The sequence below is a fragment of the Lepisma saccharinum genome, chromosome 8 (genome assembly GCF_977018435.1).
Source record: "Lepisma saccharinum chromosome 8, izLepSacc3.1, whole genome shotgun sequence".
NCBI classification, from domain to species: domain Eukaryota; kingdom Metazoa; phylum Arthropoda; class Insecta; order Zygentoma; family Lepismatidae; genus Lepisma; species Lepisma saccharinum.
This window is the reverse complement of record NC_139236.1, coordinates 62,466,573-62,484,445: the sequence shown is the minus strand read 5'-3', so window position 1 is coordinate 62,484,445 and position 17,873 is coordinate 62,466,573.

Sequence of the window (17,873 nt, the reverse complement as noted above, 5' to 3'; positions counted from 1 at the left end):
CTGGAAAGTGCTAAGGCTGCTTATCGGACCAAACGACGTGGCACGCCCATCAGACGTGTGTGTTGCTGCTTCATGACAACGCCAGACCTCACACAGCTGATGTAGCAGGTTACAAACTGGAGGAAATTCATTTGTCACCACTTGAACATCCTCCATACAGTCCAGACTTATCTCCCTGGGACTACCATTTATTTGTTTGGGCCACTGAAAGCAGCACTGGGAGGTAAGCGTTTTGAGGATGATGCAGGAGTGGGGAAGTTCGTGTGCAACTGACTGCACACACGTCCGTCGACTTTCTGGAAAATTGGTATTGCCAAAGTCTATACGCTGACAAAAGTGCATTTCAGTTGCAGGGAGCTATGTAGAAAAGTAATGCATTTGTATTTGTTCCAATAAATAACGAAAAATAAATTCCCGTTTATATTTGATTCACCCTCGTAAAGCCAGACCACTAAAGCGTTACTGACCCACAGTACTGCGTAAATGGGTTTTTATACTTTTAAATTTAGAAAAGTATCTCTCTGCCTTTGCTAGTCACAGACATGAAACAAGCCGTGTGTATACAGGGGCGTCGGAACCGGGGGTGGGGGGCAAGGTAACCCCCTTTTGCCCTCCCCCTGTCGCGTGCTAAAAATGAGACTATATATTTTTTCCGACTTGTGTTTCGTTTCGAAAAAAAATGAAAAATATTCTTGCACTAGTTAAATGAACGTGGACTCAAGTTTTCGCTACCAGCAAGAAGTAAGTGACAGGAAGATCCAGATAAGAATCGCAGCCGTGTCTCAGCAAATCAAATGTAACGTGCAATTTTCCCCGTAGAAATTCGCTGCTTCCGTTTCGTTTTCCTTTGAATCTACCAGGTATTGTACGTCCATACAACATGTGCGGTCGGTGTGAAACAATAAACCAAGCGTACCCCGATGGGAAGGGGGGGGGGCAGAGAATTTTAAATCTCTTCTTTTCCATCTACAACTACATTGCAAGGACTCAGAACCAGGGAGGGCAGATGAAGCTTGAGCCTTCTAGGTAAGAAGTTGAAAGTGGAAAAAATTCGAGACGAATGCGAAAGGACACGGAGTTCTAGTCAGTAGGGCATCTGACTGTCACGCGGAGAGCCGGGTTCAAAACCCGGGGTGGCTGATCTAAGGTCGGAATTTTTCCGGCCTTTTCCCAGCATAAAGCGGCTCCGGGGCTCACCCAGCCTCAAATGAATAGGTACCGGGGAGCAACCTTGGGGAGTAAAGGCAGCTGGAGCGTGGTGCTGATCAAATCACCTCCAAAATGTCCGAGATCGAGAATGTGTGGGCCTTACCCCCACATTTCGTAAATGTGTCTTCATGGCACGGTGCTATACGCACGGGTAAAAAAACAACAACAACTGATGTCTTAGTTTTAGACTTTAGAGAGAGGTAACACCATTTTTTCTTGTTAACAGGTGATTTATTTTTACGTTGGGAGTAGTATTTGTTTAGTTTTAGGTGACAAGATCGAGGCATGATCGATATTTTAGACCTCTCCGGGGTGAGAGGGGGACGGTCTCCCCTGACGCCTCCAGTCTTGTAAAGTTCAGACTGATTTAATTCGAATGCAATACCAGGTACCTAGCTGCTATAATAGTTACCGATCAAAATATCTAATTGTAAAGCTGTTGGCTTGGCGTGGCGACTTGACCCATATTTGATACCTCGGCCCTCTCCAACCATGCAGTACATTTGAAAGTCTTCGTTGGAACACTTTAGCCTAGCAAATGTTCTATCATTACCGAGAGTTTCATTTTTTCAATCTCAATCTCTGAATAACAGTCTGAGATTTGCAATATCAGTAAAAGGTGAAAAAATCGTTTGTTTTTTTTGCGCCATTTTTTTACGCCTTTTCAGAAGCAGAAATTTTTAAAAATATAGCACCTACAAAATAAAAGATACCATATTGCCTCAATCTCATCGTTTGCCTTCGTGATTAGCCAAAAATGGCAGAAAAATTAAGTAAAATAAACAAAATCTATTATTTCTTTGTAACTCTTTCATCCATGTAATTCTTATTTAGTATGTGACGTTTTTGTTAAAATTATTGTACGATTTATAAAATGATGAAATGGTAAATGAGAACACAGGCAACTTTCTTTGCAACACATCGATCAGAAAGTTTCAGAAACATGGATTTTCTCAATACGTTTGGACGTGTACTTCATCCACTTTTAAAAGTAGTACGTTTTCAATTATGTCAGTAATCATTAAAAACAAGGAATGCCTCGATACCATCATGCCTAACTACATGCGAAGATCGAGTACTAGTCAGGGATGGAAATTTGCTGTAATTATCGTATCGTAAGACATAATATTTCAGTTTTCTTGTATTAAGCACCGTTGAATGGAATTATAAGTATAAAATAATCCGTAATAGAGGCCTCTCGGCTTCCTCTTATCTCTCGCGAGCCACTGTGGATATTCACATATTCAATAACTATTACTATATATATGGAAAAGAGATTGTAAAATCTAGTTGACGGATTTGAAAACCTGTCTCCCTACTTCAAAATAGTTCCGACGTCCCTGTGTGTATATCAGGATAACTGGAAGTCAATGAGCTGTGCTGTATCACAATGAGATCAGCAAACTCTTTCACATAATTCATATCCTCAGGCACGTAGCCAGGGGGAGGGCTAAGGGGCTGAACCTTGCCCCGAAATTCTACAAATACATGTCTCTAATTTAAATGTTATTTTTATTGTTTATAACACAAATAAAGATATAACTACAGTAATAACTGCATTATATCGAAAAATGTGTAGTGTATAATAGAGAAACAAGGTATTTTTATATTCTACCATTTAATCCAAAGAATAAATGGATCCACAACTCTCAAAACTTAGTTTTCTTTATGAGAGGTCACAGAACGTAAACTTTATGAGTAAAATTTACCACTAACTGTTAAACCCTTTTTTGAACGATTGTGTAAAAGTTAATAACAAAATACAATAACTATGATTTTCAGTACACTAACTGTACAAAATATAAGAAAAATACTGGACAACAATTGTGTTAGATATTCACTGATACGGTGGATCGAGTAGCAAAGTGTCTCCATTTATGTAATAATAAGTTGGATTGAAATTGGTATATTATTAATAACTTACAATAGTTATTATTGTAAAATAACAATCATTATTGTCATTATTATTTGTACTAATCAAGTTTTATCTTTTTATCTTATGACCTGACCCTGACCCTCTCTACAAATATTTCTGGCGACGCCCGTGCTGATATGGGATGAGCCCCCCCCCCGAATAAAATTCTGGCTACGGGCCTGCATATCCTTTATCTTTTGTTTGAAAGAACCTCTGACCGATAATGTTTGTGACTGAAATAAAGGTTTGGAAATGTTTCTGCAATTTTGTCAGGTTCCTTGAGAAGCTCCGTGTATACAGAACTTGACAAACATAAGGTTCTCGTATCACTTTCTGCGGGTCTACAACTGCTTTCATGCCTTTAGAACGATTGTCCCGTTATGAGCAAATTGTGAAAAATATTGATACTTTGAATCAGTTCCCTCGTTGGTATGTCTTAGGTCCTGGCAGAGTTCGTCCGAATTATTCTTTATCTTTTTTTTATTGTTTTGCGAGAAAAATCACTTGAAATCCCTCACGTCTCATATATTTTCATCACTTTTACAAGTGATCCAATGATCCCCGAAGCTCAGTCATTTCTAAGAGAGCGTTAGATATGAGACCATATGCAGCCATAATACTCGTATCAAGAGAATCTGCTTGTAATGACTTAGAACTAAGTAATATTTATCTGCTCCAAGACTTTACATTGGACAGTAAGATAAAATTAAACTGAAAGATTCAATCTTCTCATTAAGGCCAATAGCCTCACTTTCTTCATTTGGCTTCCTACTTGTTACCTTACTATAACATAAGAAAAAACTTTCAGAACATCACAAAGCTACTCTACAAAGCTTATCTTCTTGTCTTCCTGGCCTTGGGTTGGATTAAATGTTTTGGAATTTTGGTTCGGACTATATCTTTTTCAAGATTTTAACCCTTGCCATCGCACAATACTCTTAACCATAACATGCGAGATGGTTAGTTTTGAACTTCTACAGTATCTGCAAGAACCAATTGTAAATTATGACTAAAGCAAAGTACGCAATAAACTTGAGACACTGGCGTACGTAAGGGGGGAGCTGATGGGCTCTCGAAATTTTGAGAAAATTTAAATTTTCAAAAGAAAGCGATAAAGAACTTGGGGAAAATGGAAGTGCTAAATGCAACCCCTTTTAAAATTACCTCCGATTATAATTTTTGTCTATGAACAACTTTTAAGACAAATGTTAATTATGGAATATTTTATGGTGTACACCGCCATCCCTACAACGCAGCTAAGCAACCTTTACAATTCCAGCCCTCTCTGAAAAAAAAATCCTGCGCACGGCTAAGGCCTTGAGGTGCAAGTTGTAGGGTTCTTTATTCTACATACAGTGCTTCCCCAGCCAGCGTTGCAATCCTAGCTTAATCGTGTTAAACTATGCATAATTTTACCCCGCTAGCATTCTTTGCTTAGCATAGTGGGAAATCATGGCATAATTACTGCAGACGTGCCACTATACTAAACCATCAGCCTCAGTCCTCACACGTCAGTTTATTTGCTACAGTGGGACAGTCTAACCAGAAGATAAGTCAGGAAAACCCATAACAGTCTTCCGGCATTTCGGGGCCCCTTTACCATAGGGGCCCCGGGGCACCAACCCGGCTGCCCCAGCCTAGTTACGCCCCTGCAGTAAACTATTAGAAACTACAATTGATTCTTATGCAGGGTGATATTCGTATGGGAGCGCGAAGGAAATGCAAAACATGAAAGATTAAAGGAAACATGTTAATTAATTTCCTGGTGACATTTTTAGACTTCAACACCATATTAAGAAATATAAATGTACGGTTGGTTCACTTTGTTCATAATTATAATACTGTAGATGTATCTCGGCAGAGTTTTTTATATCATTAAATTAAACTACAAATTATGCTCGAAGTTCAAGAGGCTAATTGGAACTGGACCTACAGTAGGAGCGGCGCCAGAAAAATTTGACCGGGTAGGCAGAAGCCAAATACTGATAAATTAGGGTGGGCAGATATAAAGTTTAAGAGTTCACAAGCACGAATTCTCTCGCTCTCTTCCCCCTCTCTCCCGAATTCCTTTGTATTACTTTCGTCTTTTCTATTTGCTTATTTATCCTTTCCCACCATTTTCCTCTGCTTGCATTACCTACCCCCTTCTCTCTCGCTTTCACACACACATGGGCCAAATGTACCGATCCAAATTCTCTCTGTTCACTCCAATTTAGAAAAAAAGTAGGGAAGCGACACGATGTCGTCACCTTTGTAAAGCCTCTTGGCTATCATTCCTATCTTACCTGTGTCAATCTTGATATAACCTTCCTATTTCTCTCATTAAGTGTCCCTTCCCTTTGTACAGTGCGTCCATTTCGATCTTCAGCCGAAAGATCGGGAGAAGCGTGGCGGGCGGCGCTGACGGAGATGCCGACATTTGCGGCCTGTAATGCCCGCTTATTTTTATGGACATAGGCAGACATTTATATAAATATTGCAAAACGAGCACTAACCTGTGTTATAAGAGTTGTTCAAAGTGATGTCCACCTACATTCTGTAACCTGCTGGTTGTGTGCATGAAGAAATAGAATAAATTAATCTCGTGGGAAAGCGTGAAAAGGTCCGGGATCAAATTAATGCACGAGCTTAAAGTAAAGCTACAACCAACAGCTACAAATTCGAATTATTGAAGGTTATGGCCAGCCTTTAGGGCTACCCCCTCAGTCTCAAAGAGAACCAATGCCTATTATCGTGCGAACTTAAATAGAACGCAAGAGTTAATTGTTCCCCATTTACCAATCAAAAAAGGAATTGTAGGCAAACATAAATAATCACAAAATATCGTGGAAAATTACACTGCTGCAATTCAGAAAAATTATCATACTAACACAAAATAAGTACATGCATAGAATCTACGCCCTTTTATAGGTTTCGACACTAGTTTCCTTTTTACCAATAATAGATTTGTTCTTTCTGCGTTTTGCTTGACTCTAAGTTTATGAACAAAAGGTGAGGCACAGAATTATACGAAAGCTTCGAAGAATACTTTTGAATAACAATTTTATTTATATCCAATCATGAACAAGAAACAGTTGACTTCTCCAAATAACAACAACAATATAAAGGATTGTTTTAAAGCATACAATTCTAAGTTTACGTATCCTTTTTTTTAGAATTTCTCTCAAACTACAACATTAACAATTTTGACTGTCATTCTTTGTTTTGTCATTAGCCACGGCAGTAATATATACATGCATTTTACGCAAAAATTACAAAGTTCCAGCGAATGCTAATACACGCACGAGTTCCAATTGAACCTCATTACTTAATGCTTCTAGTAATTCTGAACATATCAAGAAATTTCGAACATTACAATTTATCGATATATTAACCTCTTTTATCACGTATCATTTCCATTTCTTTTGGCAATAAACAATCTTATAATTTCTATGACTATTTGATGCTCCCAGTAATTACTTATTTATTGGTGTCCACCTCCGTGTGTGTCTTATTTTACATTTTTAGGAAATCGCAATTGTAAATAGCAAATAGCTCGCGTACGCCAGGGTCTACGCTTGCAATTCTGGCAAAAATGCCTCAAGTTCATTCGCGTTACTATTAATGCGCAATCAAACGGTAGTTTGACACTACCGGCGAGACGAAGTACTGTAATAACGATTTTGAAGCAATTAGTCTTTTCGTCGATTTGTCATTTAGTCGTATTACACTCTTTCTTTATATTTTTGATTCGGTTAAGTTAAGCATATTCCAATCCATCACAGTCCGCGAACTTGCATTTTTGTGCAATCAAAAGGAGGGAGAAAACAACACTGTACATACCTCCATTAGATTTCGCATAGAGTACCAGACAGCAATCTCTCACAACCAGGTACGGTAAGACACTACAAGTCGTGGCTTCCTTCACGTCTCGTCTTCAGGATATTAGCGTCACACACAGGAACATCTCTGGGTTCGTATTCAATCACCAACATGGATACTGATTCGTGTTATTGGAGAAAAACACCCAAATCAAACTGGGCAGCGATCAGCTTCGTACTTTCGTCAAACGCAGCCTTCCATGTAACGTGTAGAACTAATCAGAGAAAGGAATGAATACTGCTTCGCGATATAATGTCCAATATTCGTAGAGAGAGAAAACTAATTCATGGTGCGCGCAAAAAAGGAAGAAATCAGAATGGGGTTAAGTCTCGGCAGCGAGGCGACTTGCACACTTAACCATGCGGCGCACGTAAAATTCTCTCCACACTCGTGACCCAAAGTCACGTCGTTCTTATCGCGAAGATTACAGGATCGGAACTGGCATTGCTTTCTGCTCGGGAATCGAGCACGGGCCGAGGGGTCGGTGGAGACCTCTAGCGTGATAAATTATAATCCAAGGAAAACAAACAAGACGCAAGGCGTACGAATAAAATGAGAAATTGTGACGTTTTTCCACGCGAAAATACAAATGCGTAGAAAAAAACGTCACAAACTCACCCTTGTGGCAGAAGAAAAAAAAGGCACCAATTGTAGTACAATTAAGAATGCAAAATTTAGAAAAGGGCACATAACTTACTCACATGCAATTACCACCTTCTGAGAGCATCAAGGATACCTCTAAAATAATAGATGGTCTATAAAAAAAAGACCCATTTGAGAAAAATACTAAGAGAGACTTTATCACATGTATCATATATGACATTGGACGACTCAACTCAGTAACAATAAATATATATATATATATATAGTGGCATACAAGACCATGATTTAAAAGGTAGAATAGAATCTTTACCTTGACTATACACTTATATAAATAATTTACACAGGGTAAATAATGCAATAACAATATAACAAGCATTAATCATGTAAAAAATGAGGCATGAAAATGATGAATTGATTGCAATCAAATGACTTTATGAACAATATTAAACGAAAATTAATTTAACCCTCTTATAATGGTTAGAATACTATAGCCAAAAAGGAAAAAAAAGGGGAAACATTTACCTGAATTTGAAGCACACAATTTCACCAGACACTAAGCATAGAAATACCTGATATAAATAACAATGGTATACAAAAAAGGTCCATATATAATATTGTGCGGTGAGAAAAACTTTTTTTTGTTGACTAACAATATAGAAGGTATTGCAACTATCCCATGTGTAGTCCGAGATAGCAATATATGATGCACAAATAAAGGAATTTCCAGGATGGCACACTCGACACATAAGTTTCCTCGATAAAACATGCAAAATAAAGAAAAAAAAGAGAATTAGAAAAGAAGAAGAAATAGAAGAGGAGAAAAAAAAGGATAGGAAAGAGGGGAGGAAAACCTATTGGAGGGGAATAGAATAAATAATTAGGAGCATCAATTACAAAGTTAACTTCAATCACAAATTACATATCAAAAATACAGGCAAAAATACACTATAACACATGCTAGTCAATGAATGGAGAATCAACTTTTGTATGTCATAAAAGGCAAAATTCAAATGATATATGACACCAAAACATGACACTAAACCCACAATACATAAATCAATAAATAAAAAGGTGTATACATCATTAAATGTTAGCGAATAAATACTCTTAATTGTTGCTAGATTTGCAATAGTACAATACACAATAATGGGAGAAAAAACAATCAATCCTGTGTCAATTATACACAATACTCTGTATTATCTGCGGCGAGCAGATTCATAAGATGTATGTTGGGCAGAAGGAGGGCGCCGTCGACAATGTGAATCAGTATGTCCAGCTCGATGACAAAAATTACAATAAAAGGACTGTAATGGACGTGAAGAACGTCGTGAACTCTGATCTCGGGTGGTAGGGTACAAAAGGGAAGCCATATGGGAGTCTGATAATTCCACTTCTGATGAACTATCCTCCCGAAGATAATATGGTTTGATATGTGAAATGTGGACTTTCCGTAAGAAGACTTCGGTTTCTGGATCTACCAAGAGAACCGTTACGGGACCCAAAACCTTAAAAACCTTGGCAGGACCTGCCGAACGTTGCTGAAGTTTCGCAGTAACCTTGTGAAAGGCGTTACTCTGGGGAAAAGTCTTATAAAGGACTAAATCTCCGACCTTAAAGGAGGAAGGCTGCCTGTGAGGGTCATATCTGTTACGTCTTGTCAACCATGCCTTCTGTAAATGACGGAAGGCCTGCGCCCAACATTTAGCACGATCCGGAGAAGGAGGACCAGCCAATTCCGAATCGGATTTAAATTCCCAAAAGAAGTTCATTGGCCCATCAATGTCTCTTCCAAACAAAATCTGTGCTGGGGTGGTTTGTATACTATCCTGTATCGCAGTATTGAATGCAAACGAAATTGCATTCAAGTGGACATCCCATTTGGTGTGGTCCTCAGAATGATAGGCGATCAGGGAGGCCTTGAGATTACGAATAAAACGCTCTGCCAGTGAAGGATTTGGATAGTAGGCGCTGGTATAGATGTGTTTGACTCGAGACTCAAATAGAAAAGAATTGAAATAGCGAGATCGAAAGTATGATGCATTGTCAGACACCAATTCACACGGCGCTCCAAACACCAGAAACAAGGATCGAAGTTTTTCAACTATTTGGTTGGAAGTGGGACCTCGAAGAGGGTAAAGGGAAACCCACTTAGAAAATGCATCAACAACCACCAATATATATGTATGTCCTTTTGATGAACGTACCAAAGGACCAACAAGGTCAATGTATAGTCGTCGCCAAGGGTGTTTGATGATTTCTGATGACAAAAAACCAGGAGGTTTACGTATAGCCAATTTGGCTTTTTGACACGTATCACAAGACTTGATGTATGCCCTGATATCCTGTATACACGATGGCCACCAAAATATATTCATTATCTTCTTGGTACATTTTTGAACACCCAAGTGGGAACCTCCCACGGGGGTATCATGATAGTAACGACAAATAAGATGTTGTAGGGCATTGGGAACAACAACTAATGAGGAATTTGAACGTGGAGGTTGCCAGACAAGTAAGTCATTATACATAGCATAATGTTTAAATGGTTGACCCGTTTGTACTTTCTGAATGATTGGGAGTAAGGTAGAGTCCTTGTGTCGAAGGTCAAGGATATCTGAATTACTAAAAGGGATAATTTGAAATTTGGGAGCAGCACAAGCAAGGGAAGTGATGGGTTGAGAAGAAACCTGGAATTCCTCAGGTGAATACATTCTTGATAAGCAATCAGCAACAGGATTCAAACGAGAAGCAATGTGCTCAACAGAATAAGAAAAACGTGACAAATAGAGCAACCAACGACCAAACTTGCCGTACTGCTCAGGATGGCGTAAAAGCCAAGAAAGTGCTTGATTGTCCGTCTGAAGAGTGAAGTGCTTCTCGGTTAAATATGTTTCAAACTTTTTGAACCCATAAACAATGGCACAGCATTCAGCCTCGTATATAGATTGTCGACGTTCTATGTCAGTCCGTTTGCGAGAGGCGAAAGCAATAGGACGTAATGACCCATCTGACATACGTTGGTTCAGGGTAGCGCCAAGAGCCAATCCTGAAGCATCGCATTGCAGAACAAATTCCCGCGAAAAATCGGGCAAAGCTAAGACAGTATGTTTGAGAAAAACTTGTTTAAGAATATCAAATTGTTGTTGATCTTTGGCCGACCACGTGAAGGGAAGGCCCTTTTTCTTTTTATCAGTTAAAAAGGAAGTAAGGTCCGAATAGGATGGAATAAAGCGCGAATAATATCCCAATAAGCCCAAAACACGTTGAACGGCTTTTACATTTCTAGGAGAGGGCATATCTTGAATGGCGGAAATACGGTCGGGGTCGAGAACAAGTTGCCCCTCACGTAAAATATATCCCAAGTATTTAACCTCTGTTTGCATCCATTTGGATTTTACGGGGTTGACTGTTAGTCCAGCCTCGCGGAAGGCCTGCAAGACCAATTTGAGGTGGATCAAATGAGTCTTTTCATCAGGGCTAAAGATCAAAACATCATCAGCATATGTCACAAGGAATTTGTATTTAAAGGGTCCCAAAATTTTGTCCAAAGCACGAGTCAGTAATTGTGTGCCGAGATTGATACCAAAAGAAACCCTGGTATACCGGTATTGACCGAATGAGGTGACAAAGGCCGTTAAGTCCTTGCTAGGTTCATCTAGCCTTAATTGATGGAAACTTTTGCAAAGATCTAAGCAAGAAAATACTTTAGCAGCTTGTAAATGTTGGAAAATCAAATCTATACGACTTTGTGGGAAATTGTCATAAGCAATAAGACGGTTAAGATGCTTATAACTACAGACAAGGCGATGACCGCCGTCCTTCTTATCCACAAGGAAACATGGGGACGCATAAGGAGAGGCGCATTCCTCTATAATGTTCTGGTCCAATAACTCCTGGATTTGTTGGCGTAAAATGGTCGTTTGGGTAGGGTTTAACTGAAATGGTTTTGAGCGAAAAGGAACGTTAGTGATTAAGGGAATAGAAACAGGTTCCAGTGTACAAGTACCCACACGTTCTGTCACGACATCATCGTATTCCCGTAATAAACTGGTAAGGTCGGTCGACAAGTTATTAGCCGGAGAGCAATCAACTTTGTCAACGATGCGTACCTGCTCTTGTTTCTTGACCAGAGATGTAGAAGAAACAAACGGAATGGAGTCCGGAGAATAAGGAAAGGAAACCACTAGATGGTCAAAGGAAATAGTACCCTTTGAATGGGAAAAAAAATCAGAACCAAGAATAACGGGAAATGGTAAAGTTTCGGAAATCCAAAAAGTCCATTTCCAAGACAAACCCTGTAGTTTCGAGGTCAAAATCACACTTGAATTAAGGTGGATAGACTGATTGTTAACAGTTTGCAAAGTACGAACATTATCCTGAAGAATAGGTGGTATGGGACGTAGAGTGGCTAAAAATCCCCTGGCAATTAAGGATACAGAGCTGCCGGAGTCGACCAAAAGACGACTCGGTGTAGAATTTAAGGTGGCATGTATGATAGGCATAACCTTATCAATAATTGTCAAAGGATGTTCTATATGAGGTATAGGTGTAACCTCTGATGGCAAATGTCGTTCTAAGTCTGCAGGAGAAGGTTCAATGTGCGGTAAATTAATATTTCGCTGTGGGACAACTGTAAAAGGTAAATCTTCAGCGATATTTACATTAGGCAAAGAGGGGGATGAAGAAGAAAGGACAGGTAAGGATGGTAAAGGTTGTGAAGGATGGGAATCAATAGAATATGACGCACATGGTTCCTGTTGTTGTTCATAGCGACGTAACTCTAAGGGCCATATCTCCCTAGATAAGCAAATAAAATTAGCGATAGAAGTCGGTCGATCAAAGCCCATTAAATGCAAACATGTGCTCGCTTGTAAACTCAGTAACATAAATTCCAATAGACTGGATTCAGGCCAGTTGGTGGGTAGCACATGAGTAGTTGTATTTGTGATATAACCAGGGCGAGAAAGTATGAACCCCCCTCAGGCAGATTTGCCTACACTTAAAACTAGCTCAACATGAGCATATGAGCTTTTTGCTCAAGTGTGGAACTCTGTCTAATCCAAGATTTTTGTAAAAATGCCCTCGGGAATTTTCCGAGAAAGTATGCCCCCCTCAGATTGATTTGCCCATACTTATAAAAGGCACTTCTGTGAGATTGTTGTTCATAAATTTGTTAAAAATATGCCCCTCTTGATATTTTTTTTTGGCTACACCTAAATCTAGGCCACCCACACACACACACCCACACACATACATACATACACATACATATTTACTTCCGGTTTAAGTTTAATTGGATACCAGGTTCAATTTGTTTATCTAATATTAAAACAATATAATATGCAGAGCCCCTCTAGAATTGCTCTGTGACCCTCTCATTTCTTACATCATAAACATATGATTTTTCACCTATGAGAATAACACTACATATGGTGTCATCAGGTAATGCCTCATGGAATTCACAGATAATTTTAATGTTTGTCCTGTCATTAACCACAACTTGTTTTCTTTTTGAAGTGTTGATTACAAACATGTGCCTCTGTGCTTTGAATTCATCTGGTGTGTAATACATGTCAGTATTGCCAGTAGTGACCCCTTTTGAATGCTGAAAATGCCTCATATAATTTAAGGAAATCATCCTTGGACATGTCTAAATTGTAATTTTCTCTAGGAAATACCTCATTTCTGCCATTTTTAAGATATATGTTCTTGATGTTGCAGTTATCAAATTTACTTGAATTTTTTTCCTGATTATTGTGTCTTCCAGTCTGAAACAGTACCACCACAAAATCCGGCATGTCGTATTGTATACTGGAGAATGAATTTGTAGCATCAAACTCATAATAAGTACCAGTTGCGGGCTTCTGTACACATTGATATGTATAAAATTGTAAAGGAACCTGTGGATTTTTTATTATATCAGCTTTGTATTTAAGAGCATAACTGGCTTCATATTCAACAACTGGGATTCTTAGCTCCATAGTCTGAATAATGCATTTGCCTGCATTTGGTAGGGTATTAGGCAGAGCTTCCCCTGTAGAGTTTAATGTGCTGTACCTCATCAAAGCATTATTATCATTGGCAGCTCTTCTAAATGTGATTCTTAAACCACCCTTCCACATAATATCTTTGTAATCTGAGAAGAATCCTGGCAATAGGCGCATGGGGAACAGCACTGTGTGGCTCTTTGATAATATCTTATCACCAGCCTCAAATCCACCTATTTTGTAGTAAGAAGCCTCGGTTTTGGATAATTTTAGTGTGGCCAAAGCTGTGGAGGTAATGCCGGGATAATCTACTCTGTTTATAACAACACCATGCTTTCTGATCTCAATTTCAGAGAATAGATGCGGCACAAAATTGTCCACCAATCTTATATTTGAATTTGCCGGATAATCTGTTCCATCGAGCTTTACAACATCAAATTTGATGTATAGATCTGCTCTGTGGGGGTGTATAAAGCCATCCCCTACATCAAGATCAACCTCAATCTCTGTGTTGGGTTGATTTAAATTTGCAAATGTCCTCCTGTTTGGGGGGAATGATTGTAGCTCATAACTCTCAATATTTTCCATTTTTTTCTTGTATGTATTTTTATTTAAATATTAATCTCTATGATAGCAGTTGTTGTGGCTCCAGCAAAATCAACTAATTCTTCTTTTTCATTAGTGATCATCAATTCAATATAATCTATTCTATTATGGCACACAGGAAAATATAATGTTGGGGATGGATTGTAGATGATGGGCTCCATAAATTCAGAGTTAGGTTTGAATGTTGCAATGATGCCGGTTTGTTTGTGAGTGCCTATGCTATTTGATTTGGTGATCATACCCTCAGCCACATTACAGTGAATATTCAGAGTCTCTATGGCTAAGAATTTAGGTATATTAATAGCAGTGTGTTTGATGCCTGCTTCAAGTTTTGTGTTGTTCTCAAATCCTAACAGCTCTCCTATAGTACCCAGATCCACTGTTTCTGTAGCAGATACAATCTCTACTCTGTGAGTGACAGAATTTTGACTTAACACTACACCTCTGGGTAATTGAGCATTTAGAGTGGACAGATTATATTGCCCTGGAGTGATGACAATTTTTTCATCACCAACTGCAATTGTGTTGTTGTGGTGTGTAATATTAGGGATCAAGTACATGCCATAAAATGCTCTGAGAGCTATTGTTTTGGGATACACTATGTCATCATGCAATTTGAGTTTCAATATTGAATTTTGGCTGGTGAGATGGAATACCCCCATGATGTTTTAAATACCACAAGGCCTTTTGAAAATTTTCAATTGATGGTTTATTTATTTGAGACATATATCTAAGAACAGATAAACACAAATGTCCACAATTAACATCTTTGAAGTTTTGAACACGGGCATTATTGTAATAAAGATTAGCTGAATTTAGATATTTTATTAAATTTTCAGGTGGAACACCTCCAAATGAATCAAACACAAATGCCTCATCTTTTAAATATTTAAGATAACAAATCCAGTGAGTGCCCTGATTTTTGTTACTTATCCAAATTAACAATGCCACACTCTTTGTTGAGTGGTTGTTCTGGTAAAGAATCAGACATGTACACACCTCTAAAATGTTTGATGCCCAGTGGCTTGATTAAAGCTTCAATATCTTGGTTTGTAAGCGGCTCTTGTTTTTTTTAAACTTATTCATGGCTCTCTTAACACCTTTGCCTTGTTTCTCAATGGCCAGGTTATGGCGCCTCTGCTCATCTAATTCTGCCCTTTTCTTCTTGGCATCTATTACTGTTTTTGCTATGGCGGCTGATCCCCCGGCCAAGCTCCCCACAGCCCCGAGAGCAGCTAAGATGGCCGGGATGGTAAATATAAATCCCCCCACATGTGATTTTTTTCTTGATTGCTGTAATTTTTTTAATTGGGGGTACTAAGCAACAATTTCATACCATGGCCCTTTGCAATACAAGAGCTTTTTTTCTTGCGCTGCTTTTTAGTTAAAAGGCTATCAATAGGCCCAAGAGATTTAAGACCTGCATAAGGTATTTGATACATAACACCCTTGGCCTTCATTGTAGGTTTATTATATACATATTCACAACCCCCACCCCAGTTTTTGTTTGGTATTCATAGCTATGGTGGTTCCCAATGCTGATATTTTTTCACTTAAAGAAGCATCTTTGCTTACAAATCTACCAAATGCAGCCTCTTCTAATTTCTTGTCTGCAACATGTCTCTTGTCAAGATCAGAATGTGTGTTGTATGCTATGTCATGGTCTCTACAAGCAGCATCTAGGGGATTAACACCAGGATCACCTCTGTTTAATCTATGGTCCAATTTTGTACCGGGACCACAATACAGATAGCCCGGAATGTGTAGTTCAAATGGCAGCTTGTTTATAATGTCATTAACCAGGCCCCGACCCTCAGAAATATTCCAAAATTTAGGTGGTAGAGTATTAATAATTTTTATAAGATATCCAATCCCCTTAGTGTCATTTACTATAAAATTAGACAATTTGGTGCTTATCATGTCCATAATTCCAACTTTTTCATTGTAAAAATTGTGGTTGCCAGCATTTTCCTCCCCAGCTATCACCAATAACCTATCTACAAGTTTCCTGACATCATCAACCCACACAAATTCTTTGGGCAGGGTGTTGTATTGTTTGATTCCACTGCCAGTCTTGATCTGTGACCATATGGGCTTGATTAAATTGTTGTATTTTGCCACACTGCTCGACTTGACTCTTTTTTGTGTGGGATCATTGTTCTGGTATAGAGCATCTGATTTTATTAATATTTCTTTGTAATATTCATAATCTTGATCTGTATAGCTGCCAGGCCTTTTCCTAGTCATCAGTTCCCACAATCCAGGTGTGCCGGGGTACTTAACAAAAGCACCTTTTTCTCCGAGACGAGATTCTGAATATACAATTAGATCATCTCCCATAAATGTTACTCTGAAATTGCCAATTCTATGTATGATGCTACCATCACGCTCTGTGTCAGCATATAAGCCAAAAACCTCATCTTTGTTGTCTTTAGATGTGCTTAAATATTTTTGAGCAAGAAGACCCAATTCAATAGGATCCTGAGTAGCTTCAATTCTTCTAGGAGCAATAGGACTAGGTGTATGAATACTGGAAAGTGGGGTGAATGGATAATCTAATATGTTCCTTGCAGCTACAGGTACAAGCTCTGTGATCAAATTTTGATTTTGCTCTGTAACAGTTTTGATATTTTTACCTAATTCACCAATAGCATCAATTATAGGCTGTTCTGTTTGTTTGTGTTTTTCATAAATTCCTCGGTTCTCTGATTTCCATCCCTTAAATCTTTTTACAAGATAATCTCTTAATTTAAGATCATCAATGATTGGCCTTTTCATGTTTATTTATATATGTTTCAATGTCTAGAAAATTGTTGATTTTATTTCTGTATTTGCCACTATTGGGTGTTCTTGTCATATCAATTGTGACAAACCCATAACTGTCCTGGTTCCAGCACCTGCTGCAAAACTTAGAAAAATCATTGTAGCTCAAGTCCCCACCTACATATTCATCATGTATGTGTTTGAGGTTGGTATGGTCTTGATGAAACACACATATAAAATTGCTGTTGTCTCGGATCAGCTGCTTCGGTATTTTTGAAAAAGTCTGTGCCAGGTAGAAGCAATCAATGTTTTTGTGCCGGCCCTGTGTAAAGAAATTTCTAACCTTGTTTTGATTATCCAGTATAATGTCATCAAACACAACAACAGAATTATCGAGACATTCATGGAGTGGCTTAACATCTGGTTCAAAAGTGGCAATATCCAATCCATCATATAGCTTCATCAGCTGCTGATATTTTAATTGTTCCAAGCTCTTAGAGAAGATATACAAGTGCCTGTTTTTCCAGTCTAACCAGTTGGGTGCCAATAAAAAATTATCAACCATTAGTGTAGTTTTACCACAAGCAGATGGCCCAACAATAAGACACCTAATATTATCAGGTAGCAATTTGCCATTTCTCTTATTCTGCTGTTCAGGTTCTGGCATCCTCTTTATAACATCCCAGGTGTTCATATTATTATTTTGTTTGCATCGATCCAGCTGTGTTCTGGGAGTCCTAGCCATTTGACAAGTAACTTGTTGCCTTTTTTGCGGATGATTTTTTCTATGAGATATGTGTCAGGCTGTTTAGTTTTGTTGAGCTCTTCTTCATAAAACCTGCCTTTGAGAATTTCTCCTCGGTGATCCTTTATTATATATGTGTTAAGGGTCCCAGGTTTAACTTGAACCACTGTAAATAATTCAGTGC